This window comes from Tachyglossus aculeatus (genome assembly GCF_015852505.1).
Source record: "Tachyglossus aculeatus isolate mTacAcu1 chromosome 12 unlocalized genomic scaffold, mTacAcu1.pri SUPER_6_unloc_1, whole genome shotgun sequence".
Classification (NCBI taxonomy): domain Eukaryota; kingdom Metazoa; phylum Chordata; class Mammalia; order Monotremata; family Tachyglossidae; genus Tachyglossus; species Tachyglossus aculeatus.
Window position 1 is genome coordinate 10,556,360 of NW_024044828.1, and position 23,732 is coordinate 10,580,091.

At 44.6% G+C, this 23,732-nt stretch overlaps 1 protein-coding gene and 1 non-coding gene across 3 annotated transcripts in view; one reads left to right on the forward strand and one right to left on the reverse strand.

Annotated features, from left to right (window-relative positions):
* The first annotated feature begins 391 nt into the window (after positions 1 to 391).
* The window catches only part of FRMD4A (FERM domain containing 4A), a 461,647-nt gene continuing 438,306 nt past the window's right edge, over positions 392 to 23,732 (forward strand). For both annotated transcript variants that reach the window (XM_038740915.1, XM_038740917.1), the window contains exon 1: positions 392 to 436. The gene's annotated coding sequence lies outside the window, so the exon portion shown is untranslated. The remainder of the gene's footprint in view (positions 437 to 23,732) is intronic.
* On the reverse strand, positions 13,949 to 14,086 carry LOC119921175. Its single transcript, XR_005448481.1, has one exon. It is a non-coding gene; the product is annotated as a small nucleolar RNA SNORA7 (small nucleolar RNA).

The window sequence follows — 23,732 nt, forward strand, 5'->3', positions numbered from 1 at the left end:
ACTTTGGGCAAGTCACTTAACTTCTCTGTGCCTCAGTTACCTCACCTGTAAAATGGGGATTGAGCGTGAGTTCCACGTGGCTGATCACCTTGTAGCCTCCCCAGCGCTTAGAACAGTACTTTGCACCTAGTAAGCGCTTAACAAATGCCATTATTATTATTATTATTATTATTATTATTATTATTATTATCATTATCTCTGCTTTCCCTCATAGCAGAGTTGAAAACTATCCAAATTTCCTGATTAAAGGGGATGCGTTGGGGAAATCAATTTCAGCGTGATTAAGGTAAAAGGGGGAAAAGAACCCGGCGGGCCTCTTTTTCCTCTTGATCAGCTGATGGCAATCAGTAGGAACGGCTGACGCTCAGACGGGAAACCAGGAATCTCTCAGCCGCCACGGGGGGAGAGAACGGGATTCCCAATCTAAGGTTCAGAGGTAAGAGAAACCAACTCTTTCTCGCTTATTTAGGGGGTGATTTTTTAGTGGGAAGCTTGTCTTCTACACATGTCTCCTTCCTCTTAGGTACATGTCCGTAATTTTATTTATGTTAGTGTTTTCCTCCCCCAATAGGTTGTAAACTCGTTGTGGGCAGGGAACGCGCCTGCTAACTCTCTTTTACTTTTTCAAACGCTTAGTACACTGCTCTGCACGTAGTAAACGCCCGATGAATATGACTGATCGATTCCTCCTGCTATTCTCTGTTTGTAGACAGGGAACCTGTCTTTTCGCTCTCCTAACCGCTTAGTCCAGCGTTCTGCACACAGTAAACTCTCAGTTAAATATCCTTGATGATGTTGTTTTGGTCAATGGACCTCTCCGGTTTTTTTTTTTTTTTTTATCATAAAAGGATGAGGAAAGTGTAAGACGGTCCCGTTTGTAGCCTGTTAACAGGAGTAATAATAACAATGGCATTTGTTAAGCACTTGCTATGTGCCAAGTACGGTTCTAAGCACTGGGGTAGATACTAATCAGGTTGTCCCACGTGGGGCTCACAGTCTTCATCCCCATTTTACAGATGAGGTAAGTGAGGCCCAGTGAAGTGATATATATATATATATATATATATATATATATATATATATATATATATATATATAAAGAGTAAGACGGTCCCGTTTGTAGCCTGTTAACAGGAGTAATAGTAACAATGGCATTTGTTAAGCACTTGCTATGTGCCAAGTACTGTTCTAAGCACTGGGGTAGATACTAATCAGGTTGTCCCACGTGGGGCTCACAGTCTTCATCCCCATTTTACAGATGAGGTAAGTGAGGCCCGGAGAAGTGAAGTGATATATATATATATCTATGTATCTATATATATATAATTTGAAGATGTATAGGTAAGTGCTGTGGGGTTCAGGGTGCTCTTGGATCTGTGCACTTTGGGCACGTGGTATTATTCACTTCACCCTCTGCCCCAAATGGCATTTGTTGAGCATTAACTATGTACCAAGCACTGTAATGATAATAATAATAATGATGATATTTATTAAGCACTGCCAGGCACTGTACTAAGCGCTGGGGTAGATACAAGCAAATCGAGTTGGACACAGTCCTTGTCCCATGTGATTGACTGTGTCCAACTCGATTTGCTTGTATCTACCCCAGCGCTTACGTATACATCTTCAAATTATATATATATAATATATGTATAATATTTATATTAATATGTGTCTCCTCTTCTAGACAAGCTCACTGTGGGCAGGGAAACTGTCTGCCACCTCTGTACTCTCCCAAGCATTCAGTGCAGTGTTCTGTACACAGCAAGCCCTTAAATACCACTGATGATGATGATGATTATCATTAAAAAAGTGCCAAATACAGTGCTCTGCACCCAGTAAGAGCTCAGACAATTCCATTGTTTGTGTTGCAGAGAGTGGGGGAGTGCTCTCTATCACCTCTACCTCTCTTTGTTTTAGCACTTTGCATTTCCCTCTTGTTTCTGTTTCTCTTTCCTACTTTTCCAAACCCTCACAGGCATGGATCTTTAGTATCATCCCCCAGAGGCCCTATCTTCTGTCCCAGTTTGGAAGTGGGACTGGGTAGAAGATGGTGGGACTGGGACCGTGGCCAACCTGATTAGCTTGTATTCTGACTCTGGAACTGATTGGGTAGAATGGGTTACTTTAGTTGTGCTTTGATGAGGTCGTCTTGCTGCCATGGGTTTTGTGAGGGTTGCTGTCTTACTGGGAAGCAAAAGATAATGACACCATGATCTCCTCACATCTTTAAGAGGCTGGGGGGAGTCTCCACAGTTGAGGGGCTGTTTCTGCAGGACGGGAAAGTTGAAGCTGGCCAGGGGAGCTCAGAACCTGTGGTGTTGGTCTCAGATTCCCTAGAACCCAATGAGAGTCAAAGAACATTTGACCCAGTTTTATAGATGAGAAAACCGAGGCACAGTGAACTGGGGTAGAGAGAAGCCAGGGATCAAAACCTAATCTGGAGCTTTGGGCCTATTCTTTGCAGTTGACTCTAAGCAAAGTGGCTGTGAATCATTTAGTTAACCTGAAAGTCTGGTTTAAGTGTTCAAGGAGTTCTACAATTAGGTGGGTGTTGTGTTCTTGAATAATAGCCACAGTGCTCTGCACACAGTAAGCGCTCAAATACGATTGAATGAATAATTCAGTAGGTTAGACTATATCCATAAACTTGCCATGGGTAGGGAATGTTTCTGCTAATTCTGTTGTACTCTCCCAAGTGCTTAGTATAGTGCCTTGTACATAGTAAGTTGCTCAATAAATATGATTGATTAATAGGTAGTGAGCCCCCGATGTATCAGATCTGGTTACATTTTATCTACCCCAGCTCTTTATACCGTGCTTGGCACAAGGTAAGTGCTTAACAAATATTACCACTATTATTATTTTTTGTCATGCTATCTTTATTGATAATAATGACACCATTGTAACTTTTTGGATCTATTTTCCTATTATATCCATGACTAGCAAAATGCTTATCACCCTTGCCACTTATTTTTGGTAATCAATTGTATTTATTGAGCGCTTACTGTGTGCAGAGCACTGTACTTGAGCATTTGGGAGAGAACAATGTAATAGTAATAATGATGGCATTTAAGCGCTTACTATGTGCAAAGCACTGTTCTAAGTGCTGGATAATAATGGTATTTGTTAAGCTCTTACTATGTGCCAAGCACTGTTCTAAGCCCTGGGGCAAATATAAGATAATCAGGTTGTCCCACGTGGGGCTTACAGTCTTAGTCCCCATTTTACAGATGAGGTAACTGAGGCACAGAGAAGTGAAGTGACTTGCCCAGAGTCGCATAGCTGACAAATGGCAGAGCAGAGTTGGTAGCCATGTTTGGTATACGATTAAGTTTCAAAAACAGAGAAGAAGATGGAATGTGTAGCAGCATCATGCCTTGAGCAGTGCTACACACAAGTACCACCATTTCTTCTTCCATCAAATCTACTTGTGCCAATTTATTGGTGGTGTTACACCACAATGTACTCATGTTTTGGGAAGAATGTTTCCTAAATCTTCCATCACGTTATATCCAAACTGTGTAATGAAACCACTTACCTATTGTGCATCCTTAGGGCAAGTCACCTAACTTCTCTGTACCTCTTTCCTCATTTGTAAAATTGGGGTTAATTACCAGTTCTCCCTCCTTTTTGGACTGTGTACCCCATGTGAGAGACGGCTGATGAATGACCTGTTTCTACTGTACCTTTCCGAGGGTTTAGTTTAGTGCCTGGCACATAGTGATTACTTAAAAAATACCACAATTATTATTCTATCCTGGCTGAGCATATCCTGTGTTTCCCCCGCCCCCCTAAAATGGATGAAATTGAGAGCTTCTGGAAGATGTCTGACACTGAGTTCTCTAAAGAACCTCCATCACAGCTAACGGTAGACTTTCCAGGTGGTAGGGATAGACACTGATGAGTTTATTACCGTGCTCTGCACAGAGTAAACAGTTCTGTGGATTTGGTTTGGGAATTGTTATAGTGGAGAAGCAGGAAGAACTGGAAGCCACTGAGAAGGGGCGCCGAGGTGCCTACGAAACGGCAAAATGAAGGTAGGGATGGGATCGGTAGCAAAATTCAGGAAAATTTGGCAGGTCTCTATAGCAAACTCTGTCATTGGCATGCAGTGGCTACCTGGAAGAGGGGAAAGGGACTGTGCAGTGGGAAGCTTGGGGGCATCAGTGCGGAGACAAACTCTTAACTGCAGCAGCAGCTGGGCTTGCTGTGATGAAAAATAAATAGAAATGTTTGGCCAGCCAGATAGCCATCCTGCTACCATCAGAAATGCATTTAAATGGAGCTTTGCAAATGTGTTCAGTGCCGTCTGGAGTAATGAGATTCATGCTTCTTCTGCAGTAATCCTCCTCCAGACAGCATTTTAAAGCACTTCTCTATTTGAGTCACAGTCCCGGCGTCCATGATATACATAGTTCCGAGTGTCATTTTTAATTTAATGCATGATTGAACATATTACCACTGGCACAGCTAAACAGTTTAACTAGAATCCATCAATTTGTCCTGAACTGTTGACATGCAGGGTAATGTTTTGGTTTGATTAAATTTAAATATAAGAGCGAGAGCCTCCTGTTTTCCCCGCAGCCTGGGGACCAAGGCCTGCCGTTGAGGAGAGGGAGCCCTAGTCTGACTTGGACACGTCAGATTCTTGCCTGTTTCCGATTTCCTTTCCCGGGGTGAGTGCAGACGGAGACCAACCTCTGTCCTTTGGTGGGAACAGACAGTGGAAATGTAAAGTAAAATAATGATCGAGAGGCACAGTTAGTAGTGTGATGGGGCTTGACGGGCTGGCAAGAGTGAAACTTGAATGTGAGAAAGTTACAGATGGACTTGTGAGAAAGAACCTTGGTACGAAGCAAGGCAGGAGCCTGCATTTTGGGCATCAGGGTTGATGATGATGAGAATTGCAGTGGTCAATGCTTTCTGTGTACCAAGTGCCGAGGGGCTAACACTTATCAGCTGAGACAGTTGCAGTGCCACACACGGGACTCACATTCCGAGGGAGGGAGAAAAACAGGTATTTAATCTCCATTTTACAGATGAGGTATCCAAGGCTCAGATAACTTAAATGACTTGCCCAATGTCACACAGCAGCCAAGTGGTGCAACTGGGATTAGAAGCCAGGTCTCCTGATTTCTAGTCCTGTGCTTTTTCCACTAGGTCTTGCTGTGTGGACATGTGTGAAGAGCATAGAGTATTCAGATGATGATGAAAGGATGAAGGTGTATGTATATCAATCAATGGTACTTGAGCACTTACTGTGTGCCAAACACTGTACGAGGTGCTTGGGAGAGTACAATAAGAGGACTAGAGACACTTCTGGCTGTCCTTCGTTTCTGAAGGCAAGAGCCTAACCACTCTTGTAACTGGCTGAGAAGCCCAGTGAGTAAATAACACTTCCTTCCTTCCACATTTTTGTGCCTATAAAGGCAGCTCCCTGCCCCACTATTGCACCAGTTCCACACAGGCCTGCCTTCCACTCCACTAGAATATAAATTCCTTGAGGGCAGGGATTGTCTCTGCCAACTCTACTGTATTGTTCTTTCTCTAGAGTTTAGTACAGTGCTCTGCATCTAGGAGTCAGTAAATATCGATTGATTAAGGGAGGGCTGGTGAGTTTGTTTATGGTCTTTGTACCATTTCATCCTTTTCATTTTGATTCCTTGTCCTGGCTCTTGTGGATTTTTGGATGACTAACTGTGCAACCTTTCTTCAGTCAGTTGTACTTTTTGAGTACTTACTGTGTGCAAAGCACTGTACTAAGCACTTGGGAGAGTATGATGCAACACAGTTGGTAGACAGATTCCCTGCCCATATTGACCTCACAGTCTAGAGGGGACTTACAGGCTTATTTAATGTTGTCCAACTGTGGGGATTATCATTAATCATGCCACCATTAACATCTTGGATTTGTAAAGGATTATTCCCCAGAGTTGGGATCATTTTCAAAGTTCCTGTAAGGTAGTTGTGGTCCAAACATTATTACCCACTTAGATGAAGAAATTGAGGGACAGAGGGATTCCCAGAATCTGAATCTAGGCGATAGCCAGATCACTGTTAAAACTGCAAAGCAATCACTAGTTTAATTAGCACTGATGCTAATTTATTACATGGCTGCATTAGATTTTTGATCATGTTGTATCATCATTGCAGCAAAGAGGCCGTCTGCCGTCTCTCTCTTCCAATTCTTAATGCTGGGAGGGACCCAGAGTTGTCCATCTGCAAAATGATCATCTGCTCCATGACGTGGAGGGAAGAGGAAGGTTGCTTTAGATGAGGCTCAGTTGTTAGCCATGGGGTTGGAATTTCAAGCTGGGTGGCTGAGTGGGAGCTGTGAATCTGCTTGTTTGCTGATGGGATTTCAGAGTACAACTGCCTCATATTGCTTGGAAAATGTCCCCCCCCCCCCATCTGCTCATTTCTGTTAGCTTTGTATTTTCCTTAGATGGAAGAAGTGCCTAGCTGCTTTCTTAGGGTAAAGTGTGTGTGTGTGTGTGTGTGTGTGTGTGTGTGTGTGTAGAGAGAGAGATTTCCTAAATCCATTCTACCTCCCTTTCTCCCTTCTTGCCCTCTTTCCCAACTGGGCTCACTTGGACTCGACCTAGAATTGGTCAAGTCAAGGATCAGTATAGTTAGAGTTTCAGATGTGAACATCTGTACCAGCTCTACACTAAGGGCTGTCCCACTTGGGTCCATTCAGGTCATTTGGAAGGAAACTGAGCAACAACCCTTCCACTAAAAATCCAAATTGGATTATTCCAGTAGGTAAAGTTATTTTGGGCGCTTTTCCACTCTTGTTAATGAAAAACTCACTCGGCTGCAAAGGCTTCAGGACTCAGAAGTGAATTATTATGAGAAGCAGTGTGGCCTAATGGAAAGAGCTCAGGCCTGGAGTCAGAGGATCTGGGCTCTAATCCCGACTTGGCCTCTTGTCTGCTGGGTGACCTTGGGCAAGTCACAACTTCTCTGTACCTGTTACCTCATCTGTAAAATAGGGATTAAGACTGTGAGTCCTAGGTGGAACATGGACTGTGTCCAAGCTGATTATTTTGTATCTATCTCAGAGCTTAGTACAATGTCTGGTACATAGTAAATGACCAATAAAGAAAAATACCATTTAAAAGAAAAATTATTAGTCTTTTGTAGCTTCATCCCAGAGGCAGGCTAGAGTTTCTATCCCAGTTCCCTTGTTGAAATATCTGTAAAACCTATGTGTTATTTTGATGTGCATTTTGATTTTTGCCTCACTCTTCATTACGGCTCATCTGCACCTCAAGATAATCTTTTTCTTGCAATCAGTTTTCTTCCCCTTTAGGACAGGTGGGAGTGTGATATTGGAGGGTTTCCATCTTTGTTGTATTATACTCTCCCAAGCACTTAGTACAGTACTATGCACGCAGTAAATGTTCAATGAATACCAATGATTGCTTCATTCAGTAGTGCATATTCTTAGGTTTCCTGGCACAGCCTGGGAGCGTGATGGGGATGCGGCTGGAAATTTGAGAACTCTGATGTTTTCTCAGTTTATCCACCAGCAGGCTGGGTGACTGTGACTAGTCACATGACCTCCCTAAGCCTCTCCCCAGGTGAACAGGCTAGTAAGAATCCTTTTACTTAATAGTTGCAAAGCCCTGGGTGAATCTGAGGCAAAAGATCTCAACAGAAACCCAATTTGATTAAGTAAACTCTGTCAACATCCCCATTGCCTGGTACTGTGGTTGAAAGATGATTTTTTTGGGTTGAACTCTCCATCCTTTCACTCCCTCTTTGGTTCGTCTTTGAATCTGGAAAACCTAGGGTGGCCTAAGATAAAGACTCTATTGATTAACTTTTTTAGTAGCATAATTATTAGCTGCACAATGAATGCACTTGCCCTTGGTGGATGTTGATGTTTCTGATGGCGAAACATTAAAACGATGTTGGTGAGCTTGACATGGTACAAAGTGAAGCAGGACCCAAGAGAAGCAAACTCATTTACTATAGTTTAAACTTGCGCTTATTGAACCACATTCCTTAAAGAAAATGAATGGATATTCCTCACATTTGATAAGCATTCAGAGAACACATTTCTTATGCTCTCTGGCACAAATTCAGGGTAACTCATGGGAAAGGTTCTGTTCCCCCCTCTAGATGGTGAGCCCATTGTTGGGTAGGGACTGTCTCTATTTGTTGCCAGATTGTACTTTCCAAGCACTTAGTACACTGCTCTGCACACAGTAAGTGCTCAATAAATACGATTGAATGAAGTTACCTTGTCCTTTTTCCCTAGAAATATGGCAATGTGATCTAGTGGATGGGAAGTAAAGGGACCTGAACTCTAATCCTAGTTTTGCCACTGGCCAGCTGTGTGACCTCACATGAGTTAACTGCTCTGGGCCTCAGTTTTCTCATCCTCAGAATGGGGGAGAAGATCTTCCTTTCCTAACCTCATAGGGCTGTTGTGAGGAGCAAATTGAGATGTTTGAAGTGAAAGATCTTTTAGAAACTGAAAAGGGCTATTCAAAGGGCTTTTTATGGTATTTGTTAAGCACTCACTATGTGCCAGGCACTGCACTATTCTCTGGGGTAGATTCAAGCTAACCAGGTTAGACACACAGTCCATGGCCCATATGGGTCTCACAGCTTTAATCTCCATTCTAAAGATAAAGTAACTGAGGCACAGAGATTAAGTGATTTTCCCAAGGACATACAATAGACAAGTGGCAGAGCAGGGATTAGAACCCAGGTCCTCTGACACTCAGGCCCATGCTCTCTCCACACTACTTCTGTTATGAAGCATTTTGGTGACAGACTGGTCTAGACTTGATGATGCACTAAACTGACAGTCAGAACTGTGCTGTAATCCCACATTGGTTTGCTGGGTGACCTTGGGCAAGTCATTTGAAGTATCTGGGGCTTAGGTTCTTCACCTGTAAAACCAGGATGACAGTACTGCCCTTGAAACTCCCTATTTAAGAGGTGTTGACCTGCTAAGAGGAATAAGCCCCATCTCCTGAGTTTCACCTCAGTGATGTCCTCTTGAGCTACTTCCAGGTTTTGTTGTATCATTGGCAGGGCTTTGGGACTGGAAAGGTGACGGGGGAAGGGCACCCAAGAGGGTGTGAAAGTAATATGTCTCCTGGGCACATTTAATCCTTACAGTGCTTTCAGAGCACGTCAAAGACAAAGCCAATTAGCACAAGCTGGGATGGTGACTCTAACTAGGGATAGACACCTGTACTTTCTGAGGCCTCTAAATTCATTTCACACCAGCTGCCCAACAGCTGTTAGATGGAAACAGCTGGGTTGGATACAAGCAGTGGCAGTATGGTGGCCCATCCGGTGAAACAGTAGTCTTCTGTTCCCCCTGCCCACTCCCTTTAACTAAGAGTCCTGCCTCAGTTTAACCCTGGGAACGTTTCATTGTTATCCAACAAGCCTTGCATTAGAAATAGGCTGGCTTCCGATTTGAAGAGAGCCTTCTTCCCCGGTGTTCCACTTGCTTGTGGTCCTCTCCTTTTTAACTATTGGAGCATCAAGCAGAGCTCATTAATTTCATCAAGCAAATGATGCCTGAACCCAGGAGAAATTAAAATGGGGAGGGAGCTGGGTTATCCTCGCTAGTGGGAAATCACAGTATATCTCTGGACTGGAAACAGGAGAAGTCACAGCTGATGAAGGGCCAGTCCTCCCTGGCTTCATTAGATTGGGATTTCACCTGCAGGGAGATGAGGTAGGTGGTTTTAATCAGTTCAACAAAGAAACCCAGGTCTCTAGGTGTGAAGCCACGCAAAGGAAGGTTGTGTCTGCCCAGAGAGCGCAGTCAGTGAGCTTCTTACTCCTTTCTCTCTCTGTTTCCCCATCTGGAAGTTGGAGATAATAATACCTCCTGTGTGTCTCAGCGGTGTTGGGAGGCTAATTAATGTTTGGAAAAAGACTCTGAAAATAGAATCCCTCTTAGCCTTCTCAGGCACATCAAAAACTAGGCATTTTCTGAAAAACTCACATATTCTGATCAAATGAAAAAGGCTGCATTTGACAGTAAGCATTACTGCATTTTTTCCCCCTATTCATGTAAGCAATTACCTTGTAGTGACTGGGGTGATTAGTTAAGATGGGGATTAAAATTGATGAGCCCAGCAAGAGTTCAACCGGGTGCTGTGAACAAAGGCACTGGTCAGGGAATAAGAATCCTATAAATTTTAGTTTATGGCTTAATTTATCTGCTGTGTCATCTTGGAAGCTTGGGCAAGTTAATTACCCACCCTGGGCTTCATATTCCATATCCTTAATGTGGTAATACTGATACCACACAGGTGTAAGTCCTCTTAGACATTTTCTGCAGTATCTAAACACTGACCAGTGCATCTAGAGAGAGTGTGAGCCCAGGGATCATGCTACTGACAGAGAAGCCCTTTGCATGTGTGTGGCTGTAAAAGTCTCTCCACAACTGACAAACCACTCCACATTGTGCTGATGTAAAACACCATACCTTGTTGAGCTGAAGTGCTTGCCACTTGCAGGCCCTGTAGCTGTTTATGAAGCTGCTTCTTTGTCTCTTGATCTTCCTGCCATTTCTGCTTAGAGAGCAATCCCCCTCCTGATGGGGTCACAGCAGGCTAGGCTGTCTATTACTGTTCCATCAGCATTTGAGACCATCTTGTCCAACCAAACTGTGTCGCCATGGATGCTACTTCAGTCCTCTTGGGTGCTTTGCATTCCAGGATCTCATTATTGGTACTCTTGATCCGCCATTTGTTGTTGAAAGTGGCTTGTAGGTGACGTTGATGAAATTGGTTGAGAAACTTATGGTGGATTGAGGCTGGATGACATTGTAGTTTTAAAATTGGATTTGGAGCCTCTTACCCCACTGCCACTAAACTTTGTCCATCAATATCCCCAAATCACAATCCTTCTGACTTCAGTTTTCTAGTAGTTGTAGCATTTGATCACCCACGTGATGGTGCGGTGTACTGTGTTAGCGCTTGGGAAGTACAGACTAAAGAAGTTAGTTCCCTAAATTCCCTGCCCACCGTGTGCTTACATTCCAGTGGAAGAGACAAACATAAGGATATTTATACTTAGCAGTCTAAATCATTTTATACATGAGTATTAAAAAAAGGGACATTATGTCTCAGAATGCTGGGATATTGGGGGAAGCTTATCAGAGGAGATGGGATTTTGGGAGGGCTTTGAATGTGGGGAAGGTGTCATCTGTTTTGATGTGGATATATCTATACTTTTATTATATTGAGGCCTGTTTACTTGTTTTGATGTTTGTCTCTCCCCTTCTAGACTGTAAACCCAGTGTGGGCAGGAATTGTGTCTACTGCTGAATTGTACATTCCAAGCACTTAGTACAGTGCTCTGCACACAGTAAATGCTCAGTAAATACGATTGAATGATTGTGGGGAGGGAGGATGGGAGTTCCAAGACAAAGGAATAGCATGAATGAGGGGATGGGGTGGGATTGTTGTGAGAAAGATACTGTCAGAAGGTTGGCTTGGGAGGAATGAAGGCAGCTAGCTGAGGAATGACAGTTGAAGAGAGCAGATAGGGTGGTACCAGAAGGTAGTGAGTCTACTCCTTGAATAATAATGGTATTCATTAAGCTCTTACTAAGTGTCAAGCACTGTTCTAGGAGCTGGGGTTGATACAAGTTAATCAGGTTTGATATTGTCCTTGTCCCACTTGGGGCTTACAGTCTAATGATGAGGGAGTATTGGTATTGGATTCCCATTTTACAATTGAAGAAACTGAGCCACAGAGAAGTTGTGAGTTGTTCAAGGTCACACAACAGCCAGAGTTAGGATTAAAACCCAGCTCCTCTGACTCCCAGGTCACACAACAGACAAGTGGCAGAGCCAGGATTAGAACCAGGTCCTCTGGCTCCCAGAGTCGTGCTGTTTCCACCAGGTCACACTACTTTATCTGTGAACTGTTGATTAGGAAACGGAATTTGGTGAGAACATTAAGATTTCTTATCCATGAGAATCTCGAGAATCATCTGTGCCAAAGCAGCTAAACTGGAGGCTTCCACTTTGTTTGCTCCTTGGCTACAAGTTGAGATATTCCATGATGTCCATAAGGCACACCTGCCGAAGACCCAGTGCTGTAATGTCCCAAGGTGGACTGGGACTCATAATGCAGTTATAACGAGATCTAGTTCTACTTGTGATTTTTGGACAGAGGCCGCCTGTGGACAGAGTGAATCCAGACCAGAGTTCAGATGAGACTAGAAAGCTGGACAAAAAGAAATGTTTGAAATTTCTCCTAGAACCTTCTTTTGTTCCTTAAGTCTGGGATGTGTTTGATGTGGAAATGTGCTTTTAAACTGCCATCTCTTTCCACCATTGCATCAGGTATGCAAACATGACACGGATGAAGCCTCTGCTAGGAAGCTGGGAATGTAGGCCATCCTAAATAGGCTTACCCGACTGCCAAGAAAGATATCATACTTCATTCACAAAGCGCTATTGGAAAAAGACTGGGAAGGATACCATTTCTGTTTTGCACAAGTAAATTTGCAGTCCCACTTTTCGAAAGATGCCTTCAGACCCTAGACAGTATCTGAAATAAAATGACTCCATAATTTTGCATGTAATATTTTAGAATCTCCTAAATACTTCAACGCCACATTCTGGAAGCCAGGAGAGTTGGTATGCCATCAGGAGGAAGCCAGTTTCTGCCTTTGGAAAGTCAGAAACAGGGAGCCATAGCCCCCAAACCTATAACAAGAAAGCTGAGTGGTAGAAATCCAAAGCAATAAGCCATCGGCTCGCTGGTTCCCTCCTCCTCCAAACCTGAATTGATTCTGGTTTCCCCCTTGGAATCAGTTTTTTTTGCTGCCAGGGGATTCTGGAGGCTGTCAGGCAGTGTGACATAGTGGAAAGATCAAGGGCCTGGGAGCCAGAGGACCTAGGCTTTAATCTGAGCTCTGCCACTCACCAGCTGTTTGGCTTTGGGTTAGTCACCTAAGCTCTCTGCCCCTCAATTTCCTCATCCATAAAGTAGGGATAGGATAACTGGCTCTTGATACCTTTTAGACTGTGAACCCTCTGTGGGGAAGGGACTGTGTCTGACCTGGTTATCTTGTGCAGTCCTTAATAGAGTATTTGACACATAGTGTTCATTAAATATTATAGGTATTATTCTGGGCTGGTTCCTGCTGCTGCCCGGAGCCTAGGAGACCGTTGCAGCCAAGTCTTGTAGGCTTCAACCTGTAAGTTCCTAGAGGGCAGGGAGTATATCTACCATCTGAATTATACTCTCCCAAATACAATACTCTGCATAGAACAAGTGTTCAGTTAATAGCATGGATTGATTGAGATCCTGGTTTGCTCAAGCATTTCTGGCACCAACTCAGGGTCCCAGATCAAAACAGCAACCCACCGGGTTCCTTGAGAATGACTTGGACATTCCTGACCTCTGACCCAAAAGAGATTCCCAGATCTGACTGTTTAGTGGATAGAGCACGGGCTTGGGAGTCAGAAGGACCTGGGTTATAATCCTGGCTCCACCACTTGTGTGCTGTGTGATCTTGGCCAAGTCACTTAACTTCTCTCTTCCTCAGTGACCTCATCTATAAAATGGGGATTAGGACTGTAAGCCCCATGTGGGACAGGGACTGTATCCAACCTTTTAGTGTTTCTCTACCTCAGCACTTGGAACAGTGTTTGACACATAGTAAATGCTTAACAAGTACCATCATTATTATTATTATTGTTATTACCTGAGGGATTGTCTTATGCTGTCGAATCATCTCTGACTCATAGCGGCTCCATGGGCACATCTCTCTCTGAACGCCCCACCTCCATCTGTAATGGTTCTGGTAGTGTTTTCATAGAGGTTTCTTGGTAAAAAAAAATATGGAAGTGGTTTACCATTGCCTCCTTCCACGCAGTAAACTGAGTGTCTGCCCTCAACTCTCTCCCATGCCGCTGTTGCCTGGCACAGGTGAGTTTTGACTTGTAGCAGATCGCCTTCCATTTGCTAGCCACTGGCCAAGCTAGGAATGGAATGGGTATGCCTCTGCTTGACTCTCCTTCCCATTGTCAAAACTGGTAGAGTACTGGAAACTCTCCAGGTACGATCCTGAGAGGACACCTGAGGAATAGTAGGATCAAAACAGCTGCACTCCCTAGGGCTGCGGGCAGGAGAGTATTTGATCCTTTATATTGGCCCAACCTTTGATGTGGTAGTGACCTTGGATGGTAATTTCTCCCCAGAATGTGCTCTGCTTCATCTACAAAGTGGGAAGCCATTATCAGTGATGCAATGTCGTTGGCTTCTCAGGGGCACACAGGGTATTCACTGAGCCATTCATTAATAATACTAATAACCCTGCTGTAATGAACACCCCAAAGAAAATGGTTTCATTTATCACCCTCCTCTCTGTGGACAGCAAGTACTATCTGACAAATACCAGAAAACCCTCCTTTGAATGTGTTTTGCAGGAACCCTCTTAGGAGGTGGTCTCAGAGCTTATTATTTTGAGCAATTTCTAATCTAATCTTTTGGTCTTGAGCTCAGTACCTTTCCTCTGGCTTCCTGGGGAGAGGGAGAAAGTACATTAAAGCCCAGATGTCCTTTATGGAGTCATCAGATTAATGTTAACAATTAACTTGTAATTGATGGGGAGAGTAAAATTCTGGTACAATGTAAAAGCTTTGTATTGTTCAAATAAAGTTTCCCACTTCCCCAGCTCTTGATCCTAGCATTAAAACGGAACTCTGATTTCCGTGACTAATGGAGGGTTACCAGACCACAGATGCCACTTCTAAGTCAGATTGCTATCATTAGCCCATCGGAGGTGACTCTTCAGTTGAATCTGCCCCACTCTGATGGAAGGTAACTGGTAAACTGCAGTCCTCAACACCAGCGGAATCTGGGCTTTGGAGGCCTGAGTTTGACTCAGCTTTCCTTGGGTTGAGTTTTACCTTGCTCTATCCACCAGGCCACAGACAAACAGCATGACCAAGTAGATAGGGCACAGATCTGGGAGTTAGAAGGACTCCTATGTGACCTTGGGTAAGTCACTTAACCTCTCTGGGCCTCAGTTACCCTAGCTGTAAAATGGGGATTTAGACTGTGAGCCCTATGTGGGGCTTGAACTATGTCCAACCTGATTATCTTGTATCTACCCGAGTGCTTAGTACAGTGCCTGGCAAATAGTAAACACTTAAAATCCTGTCCCAGGAGTAAGTTGCCCTCGCTTTGGTTGTGCCAATCCTGCATTTGCTTACCCTAACGTTGATGCAGAGGCTTAACCATGCAGTAGCTCATAGACTTCTGGGGATTCTAGTCCACAGTCAAGCAGATAGGTGGCCATCGTGAAGAGAAAGGGCACAGATGGGAGGGTTTGGCTGGCATGTGGAATCACTGGTCAAGAAAGGGCGCCCAGGATGGGACTCGGCAAAGCCTGAAAGATTCCTTGTCACTTTCAAGGAGACACTGGGGCTTAAGGGGGTGAGCTTGGAGATGGGAGAAAGGTATGGCCCCCTTTAAAACTCTTGGCTCTTCAATGATCCACCTACTACTTGGGTTAATATGGCAATGAGCATCAGGCTTGATCCCATTTGGTAACTACTACTATACAACTCACCTTTTTTTTTCCTGAAAAATTCAGTCAAGACCACATTTACTTTATGAAGGCACAGTGTGAAATCTTGGCTAAACATACATTGAGTTTGACTTGCAAACAGGAGCAGACCTAATGGGTACCAGAGAGGATACCGTAGTAAAAATTTTGATGTTTAGATATTTTAACTCTGTCAGGGAAGGATTTGATGAGTTAATGATACTCTAGAGGCTAAACGGAGTAAAGCGGATATCTCCATCTATATGTACAGTAGTGGCTAGAGTGCTTAGGTCGAGGATGTTGACAGATCTGCAGAGAACGCCTCCTTAATTGAAACAGAGGTGTTCAAACCAACATGATCCATTTATATTTAGTATTAATAATGTGATAGTGCCCGCAGAGGACTGCTGAATAGAGTCTAAGGTAACTGTTGGTGTAGTTTCTCCCCCTCACTCCAGGATATGGCAATCCTAGAGGGAGATGTAGACACATCTCTGTGTTTGGAAACCCCTAGGTGATCTTCATCTGTACTAACATTTGATGTCATTTTGATTTTTTTTAATTGTGAAAAAGCATCACTTAAATGCAGGGCAGTAGTGACTACCAGCACCCATTTCCACTCCTCTCCCAGAAATCTTCAGCTTCCATTAGATTAAGGGTACAGGGGGTTAGGGAGCAGAGGCACATTTTACTCTAGAAATGCAGCCCTGTAGACATGTAGGTTGGTGGTTGAGTAACGTGTGGTCCCCCACAACCTGCTGCTCAGTCTAGAAGCTGACCAAAGTGGCACCCTGAAACTTTACATGAAGAGCTCCTCTAGACTTATCTGGCTCTTTGCACATTTTACTCATTATTCCTCAGGCCACAAATGCAGAAACTTTCACCATCTGCTAGATTGCAAGTTTTCTAAGCGCAGGGATCGTGTCTACTTATGTCTAAAAACTCTGTTGTACTCTCTCAAGTGGTTATTACAGTGCTCTGCATGTAGTAAGTTCTCAATAAATACCATCTGATTGATTTGGTTATAAAAGAGCAAAGAATATTTTCCCCTCTATCCATTTCCTGGCAGTCAGTCATGAAGGCAACGTCTAAGTTCTGCCACCGGGCCTAGAATTGAGCAGGAATTCGGCTCTGGCATATTCCCTGGGGTTGTGGGTGGGAGAGCAGGAGGAGGTGGGAAGAAAGATTTTTATTTTATCCCATTACATTCTTACTCTACATTGCCAGACTTTAGGCGTGTGAACAGAGCTATCTTGTAGATATTTGGAATGGGTGTGAAACTTGGAGGGGTGGGGGACGGTACAAATTTAGAATAATTACCACCCTCTCCCAACACATCTTTCTGAGAGAACTGAATGGAGCAGTGAAACAATACTGAATTATATATGCTCCAGCCTGGAAACACATCCTTTATCAGATTTGAGGTAAAATAGCACCCTAAATGAGCAAGGGTCTTTATTTTCTAGTTTTAAAGATTGGGCAGAGCTGAAGTGGGAAGACTTGCTTGGTGTGGGATTGAAGCCAGGATCAGAGCCAGGGAATCAAGAGGCACTTAGATTCCAATAATGTGGGCCATGGGGGGCATTATGTAATGTTCAGGGCGTGGGGACCCCCCAGTCCCTGTTTCTTATACTTGATGTGGCTCTCCGGGCCCAGCATGGTTGAGATCCAATCTGAGTCTTGTGGTGTACTTAGTCTGTGTGTTAACAAGCCTTTCCATCAGTCGTTCCTGGGCGAACTCCTGGAATTCTGCCTGCCAACATTCCCTGGTTTGGGTAAGAGGCTTCCTGTTGACGGCCTCTGTCACCGGCATGACCCACACTTCTGTCTCTAATCCATTGTCCCACTACCCTTGGCATGAGGGCTTGCCCAGGCTTGTGGAAGTGGCCCCATTCCAAACTGCAGCTTCCCCTTTCTTTCCTCCACCCCTCCTGGTAATTGTCTCTCTGGGCAGGGATTTGAAGGGCCCAGGACACTCCATGGTTCTGATTCCTACAGCCACAGGTGAAAAGACCAGCAAAGCCTCCAGGGCCATCAATCGGTGTTTGGATTTAGAAGCTCTAACTGAGGGGATAAAAATGCTTTAGTTATAGCTCGGAGGCCCTAGCTACTACCATTGTTCCCATGGCTCTTTCTGTTTCTCTGCCTAAAATAACATTTCCCGGATTTCCGTCTGCTAGGCATTGTTTGTTGGCCCTTAATTCCCTTGCCTCTCTCTGACAGACTGCCACCATGGTGTTTTATTGAAATGCGGAAAATGACAATATGCTTAACATGAGCTTGGGTGTCTGGGAGCTGGGCCAACAGCTGCCTGCAGACATGCACATGGGTGTCTTAGGCGGTCTAGACATGGTGGTGTCATGGATCCTCAGGGGCCTGGCTCAGTCGGCCCCGGACGGTGGGGTTTTAACAGAGCCCCAGTGCTTCTTGGCACATGGGAGCACCAGGTTGTCACGGGCGTCTGTGTCTAGAAGCCGTTTCTCTCGACATGTGAAAATGGCAGCTGAGCCAGGCCCTGGGTGTCTGCTGCCTTGGCATGAGGTAAGCGAGCCTCCAGGCCCTTAATTCACCGTTCAGCGTTCTCTCAGAGAGGAGGATGGGCCGTCAGCTTGGTCCGTGACCCTCCTTGAACCCTGTGCCAGGCAACACATTTGGTGGAGCATCTGCTATGCTATTATTCTGTCCTTGGAGAAAAACGAGGGGTTTGCATTTGTGTCGGGAAGCAGACGGGTGATTGATCAACCCTGGCCGTTTGTTTACTGATTCTTCGCCTGACTTCCTCAGTGTATTGTTGTACTCTATCCTTTCCTGCGAAGGATATACTGGTATCCCCTGGTTAGCGCTCTTAGTTGGTTCCATGAAAATAGGATGTTAGTGACGAAGAGGAAGTGGTGTAAAGTAGATTAAATGCATTTCCATGATCCAAATAATTGACCCAAACACTATGAATGAATTTGTGATGCAAATTCAATAAATAGTTACTTGACCAAATAGCAAGACCAAGATGTACCAATAATACCTGTGAATTCGAAGTTACATGCCCCTGTGTTTAAATATTTAGTTTTCAAAGAACTATCTTTCACAGCCTATTCAGCAAAAAGACACCCTGGGCTAGCATGCTAGATTTCTCACATTGTTTGTTGCCAGACAGAGAACACAGAGCTGTTGGAATGGTCTATCGAACTCTCTATTCAACTCACTCAGAGTTCTTCAAAGATAGAGGAGGAGGGATAGAGGCAGAGAGTGAAGTTTGTGCCAAAGTAAAGCTCACACCAGCTGCAAAATCAGAGAGTTATCTTGAAGTGAGGAAAAGGCTGTGAGAAATATCTGTCATTAAAATTCAATAGCACTGTTGTGGAAAAATTGCCCAAAGAAGAGCATTGTAATGACATAATCCTGTATGTGTATGGCATGGTTGTGCTATATTGTTAAGATAAGGCTGTAGTGGCCTGGGCAACTAAGCTAGGTGATAGTCCCTGCCTATGCACTTGAATCCATATCACCTAGGCCCCATCCCCATAGCACTTATGTACATAGCATTATACTCAATTGCTTCTCTTATTGGTAACATTTTATTACCTGTTTCCCCAACTAGATTGTAAGCTCCTTGTGGACTGGGATCACATCTGCCAATTCTGTATGACTCTCCTAATACAACGCTGTGGACCTACTAAGTGCTCAATAAATGCCACTGCTTGATTGATTGGAATGTGTGAGTACTGTCCCCGGTGATGAGAACAGAAGCTAACATTGTCAGATTCAAAGAGAATGCGGGACTCAGACAGGAAAGAATGGTTGTGCATATTTGATAGAATGTGTGGAATCTTTTTTTAGGCTGATCTCTTAAAAATTAGGGCAGTTAATGGGTAAACCGGATGCCTGTGAATTTGTTGCAGAAATCAGAAGAAAAGTCCCTCTCCCTCTCTATTCATTTTTTTGCCGGTATTTGTTAAGCACTTACTATATTCCAGACACTGCTCTAAGTGCTGGGATAGGTACAAGGTAATCAGGTTGGCCACAGTCCATATCCCACATGGGGCTCACAGTCTTAATTCCCATTTTACAGATGAGGTAACTGAGGCACAGAGAACGGAAGTAATTTGTCCAACGTCATTCAACAGACAAGTGGCAGAGCAGGTATTAGAATCCAGGTCCTTGTGACGCCTAGGTCTGCTCTAACCATTAGGCAACTCTGCTTCTCCCCATGTCATAGTCCCCCCTACCCCCCTGCCTCTACCACCCCTCCCCACTGCCAATCTCAAATTGATTCCCCCCCACCAAAGAAAGGATTATCAATCAAAGGCATTTGAGTGTTTCTACACTGTGAGCCCGTTGTTGGGTAGGGACCATCTCTATCTGTTGCCGATTTGTACTTCCCAAGCGCTTAGTACGGTGCTCTGCACACAGTAAGCGCTCAATAAATCCGATTGAATGAACAAATGAATGAATGAGCGTTTACTGTGTGCAGAATACTGTATTAAACACTTGGAAGAGTACAATGCAATGTAGAGGGTAGACACTATCCCTGTCCTCAAGAAACTTATGATCTAGAGGAATAGAAAGGGAAACCAATCAATCATTTTTATTGAGCACTTTCTGTGTGCAGAGCACTACACTAAGTTCTTGGGAGAGTACAATATAACTCTGATCTCCTCACCGTACCTCGTTCTCACCTGTCCCGCCATCGACCCCTGGCCCACGTCATCCCCCAGGCCTGGAATGCCCTCCCTCTGCCCATCCGCCAAGCTAGCTCTCTTCCTCCCTTCAAGGCCCTATTGAGAGCTCACCTCCTCCAGGAGGCCTTCGCAGACTGAGCCCCTTCCTTCCTCTCCCCCTCGTCCCCCTCTCCATCCCCCCCTTCTTACCTCCTTCCCTTCCCCACAGCACCTGTATATATGTATATATGTTTGTACATATTTATTACTCTATTTATTTTACTTGTACATATCTATTCTATTTTATTTTGTTAGTATGTTTGGTTTTGTTCTCTGTCTTCCCCTTTTAGACTGTGAGCCCACTGTTGGGTAGGGACTGTCTCTATATGTTGCCAATTTGTACTTCCCAAGCGCGTAGTACAGTGCTCTGCACATAGTAAGCGCTCAATAAATGCGATTGATGATGATGATGATAACAGAGGTGGTAGACACGTTCCCTGCCCACAGTGAGAAAGCAGTTCATTTTTTAAGTTCATTAATCTTTTAAATTTCATTTGGACCCGGGCACATCAGTCAGGGTTAGCTTATTTCCACTGCTTTGTTAGCCTGCAGTTTCGACAATATCAGAAGCCGGATGTTCTCGTTGGGAATCCTGAGAGCTGATTCATTTGAAGTAACGGTAAATGGGCTGTCTGAGCTTCTTTCTACAGGGGCCAGGGGAGATGACTCAGCATTCGCTTTTCTTGACATGCGATTGCTTGGTTCAACTCCCAGGAAGCCAGTGAGAGATGAATGCTCTAATTGAAGGAGTACTGGAGGCGCACTTCCCCCCAACCCCCCTGCCCCAGATTGATGATGAAGAATCTGTCTTTTGAAAAATCCCCTCCTAGGCAGCAGTCTTGAAGACCACTGCATTGATTCTACAGTGCACGACCATTTGGCCCTCAGTGGGTTCAGGCTTTCTGATCCACAGGACTGCCATAAGGCTCTCCAGAAAGAAACTGTTGCATGACCCAATATGCAAATAGGTCCCTGGGAATGGGTTCCTGTGACTTGGCTGCATCTTCCCTTTTCGGTTTTTTAAAAAGACATGTCTTGTTTATGAGGACTTGGGAGAGCTTTGGGGCATGGGTAGTTGTGCTGAACTGAAAATAGATGGTGGGGCGACACAGGAACTTGAGTGGTTCCTTGGAGAAAATTCACGTCAGAAAAACATGGAATAATAATTGTGGTATTTAAGTACTTACTATGTCCTGAGCACTCTGTATACACAAGATAGTCTAAGTAGGAGGGAGAACAGGTATTGAATCCCCATTTTGCAGATGAGAGGATTGAGGCATAGAGAAGTTAAGTCACTTGCCCAAGGCTGCATAACAGACAGATGGTGGAACCGAGTAGAGAAGCAGCATGGCTCAGTGGAAAGAGCACGGGCTTTGGAGTCAGAGGTCATGGGTTCGAATCCCAGCTCCACCACGTCTGCTGTGTGACCTTGGGCAAGTCACTTAACTTCTCTGAGCCTCAGTTACCTCATCTATAAAATGGGAATTAAGACTGTGAGCTCCACGTGGGACAACTTTATCCCACTGTATTCCCCCCCAGCGCTTAGAATAGTGCTTTGCACATAGTAAGCGCTTAACAAATGCCATCATTATTATTATTGTTATCCCAGGTCCTCTGACTCCCAGGCCCACGCTCTTTCCCTAAATCATCATCATCATCAATCGTATTTATTGAGCGCTTACTATGTGCAGAGCACTGTACTAAGCGCTTGGGAAGTACAAATTGGGAACATATAGAGACAGTCCCTACCCAACAGTGGGCTCACAGTCTAGAAGGGAGAGACAGAGAACAAAACCAAACATACTAACAAAATAAAATACATAGAATAGATATGTACAAATAAAATAAATAAATAGAGTAAAAATTATGTACAAACATATATACATATATACAGGTGTTGTGGGGAAGGGAAGGAGGTAGGATGGGGGGATGGAGAGGGGGACTAGGGGGAGAGGAAGGAAGGGGCTCAGTCTGGGAAGGCCTCCTGGAGGAGGTGAGCTCTCAGCAGGGCCTTGAAGGGAGGAAGAGAGCTAGCTTGGCGGATGGGCAGAGGGAGGGCATTCCAGGCCCAGGGGATGACGTGGGCCGGGGGTCGATGGTGGGACAGGCGAGAGCGAGGTACAGTGAGGAGATCAGCGGTGGAGGAGCGGAGGGTGCAGACTGGGCTGTAGAAGGAGAGCAGGGAGGTGAGGTAGGTGGGGGCGAGGTGATGGACAGCCTTGAAGCCCAGGGTGAGGAGTTTTTCACTAGAGAACCTTGTTAAGCAAGGCTGGGCCTGCCCTTGCACTCTGAATATGATTATTCAAATTCAAGGGACTGGATGAGGGACAGACTTGGAGTTCTATCCACTCTTAGTCTCCACAATCTCTTTGTTTTTAGGTCTTATTAAGCTATTTTGAAATTTGTATTTGAGAATCGTGACTTAAATATAACCGACCCTAGCCTCTCCAGGACACTCAGTGTGTCAGGGATCATTTCTTACTCATCCCAAACTGAGAGAATCTGTGCTTAATTACAAAGGTGCCCATTAGGGTGATGGTCCTAATGACTAATTGACCGTGGGGACATCAGTGTTTTCTCCCCTGTAGAGTCAGGCTTGGGTCACTTGCTTTCTTGGCAGGTTTTCACTCTCTCCTCCCACCATGCTGCTGTTGGGACTATGGGATCAGGTTGGGATGGCCTGGGGTTAGTTTCCCACTCCAAAATGGTGGCAAGAGAGAGCCATACTAAGATGGCAGTGGAATTGCTTCTATTCAAGAGACCGTAGGCCAAGATGGAGCCAGATTTGGGTGTGGACTGGTGCCCAAGAAAAGCATTTCTCACCTGGAACCAGGTCAGGGAAGATGTCTTCACTATTTTCGTCTCATCTTCCCTTTTGTTTGTCTTCACATACCATCTCTGGATGTTTCATTCTGCTCCTGTGTCTGATTCTCTCTGCCCTCTGTTTTGGTCCACACCTCTTCTTCATCTCTTTCTATCCCCTTCCTTGGCTACCTCTCTCTTTGCTTATCGTTCCTGCTCTCTGGATGCTTCTGTTTTCCAGTTCTATTTGCTCTCCAGCTTTGTGTCATTCCTCCCTCCCCTCGCAAACCCCTCTCTGTGTGCCTCTGGCATTGTGTTCGTTTCTCTCTGGCTGTTTCACTTCTCTGTCTATCCCACTATTTTCTCTCCAGTCCGAGGAAGCTTCCAGGCTCAATATGGAAAACTTAATTTTGCACTGAGGCATTTCTTCTTCCTTGCACCTTCGTTCCATTCTGCCCTCTCTTGAAGATTCTTCCAGGAAGAATAATAAAGAGCTTCCCAGCAGCTTATGACTCCTTTGGAAATTTAATATTTGACCTCCACGTTGGGCTGGAACTGCACATTTACCCCACGTAGGAGAAGTCTAACTGCTTGGTCTAACTGCTGAGAGGTGCATCTAAGAGTGACTGAAAGACCCAGTGACTGAGTCCTTG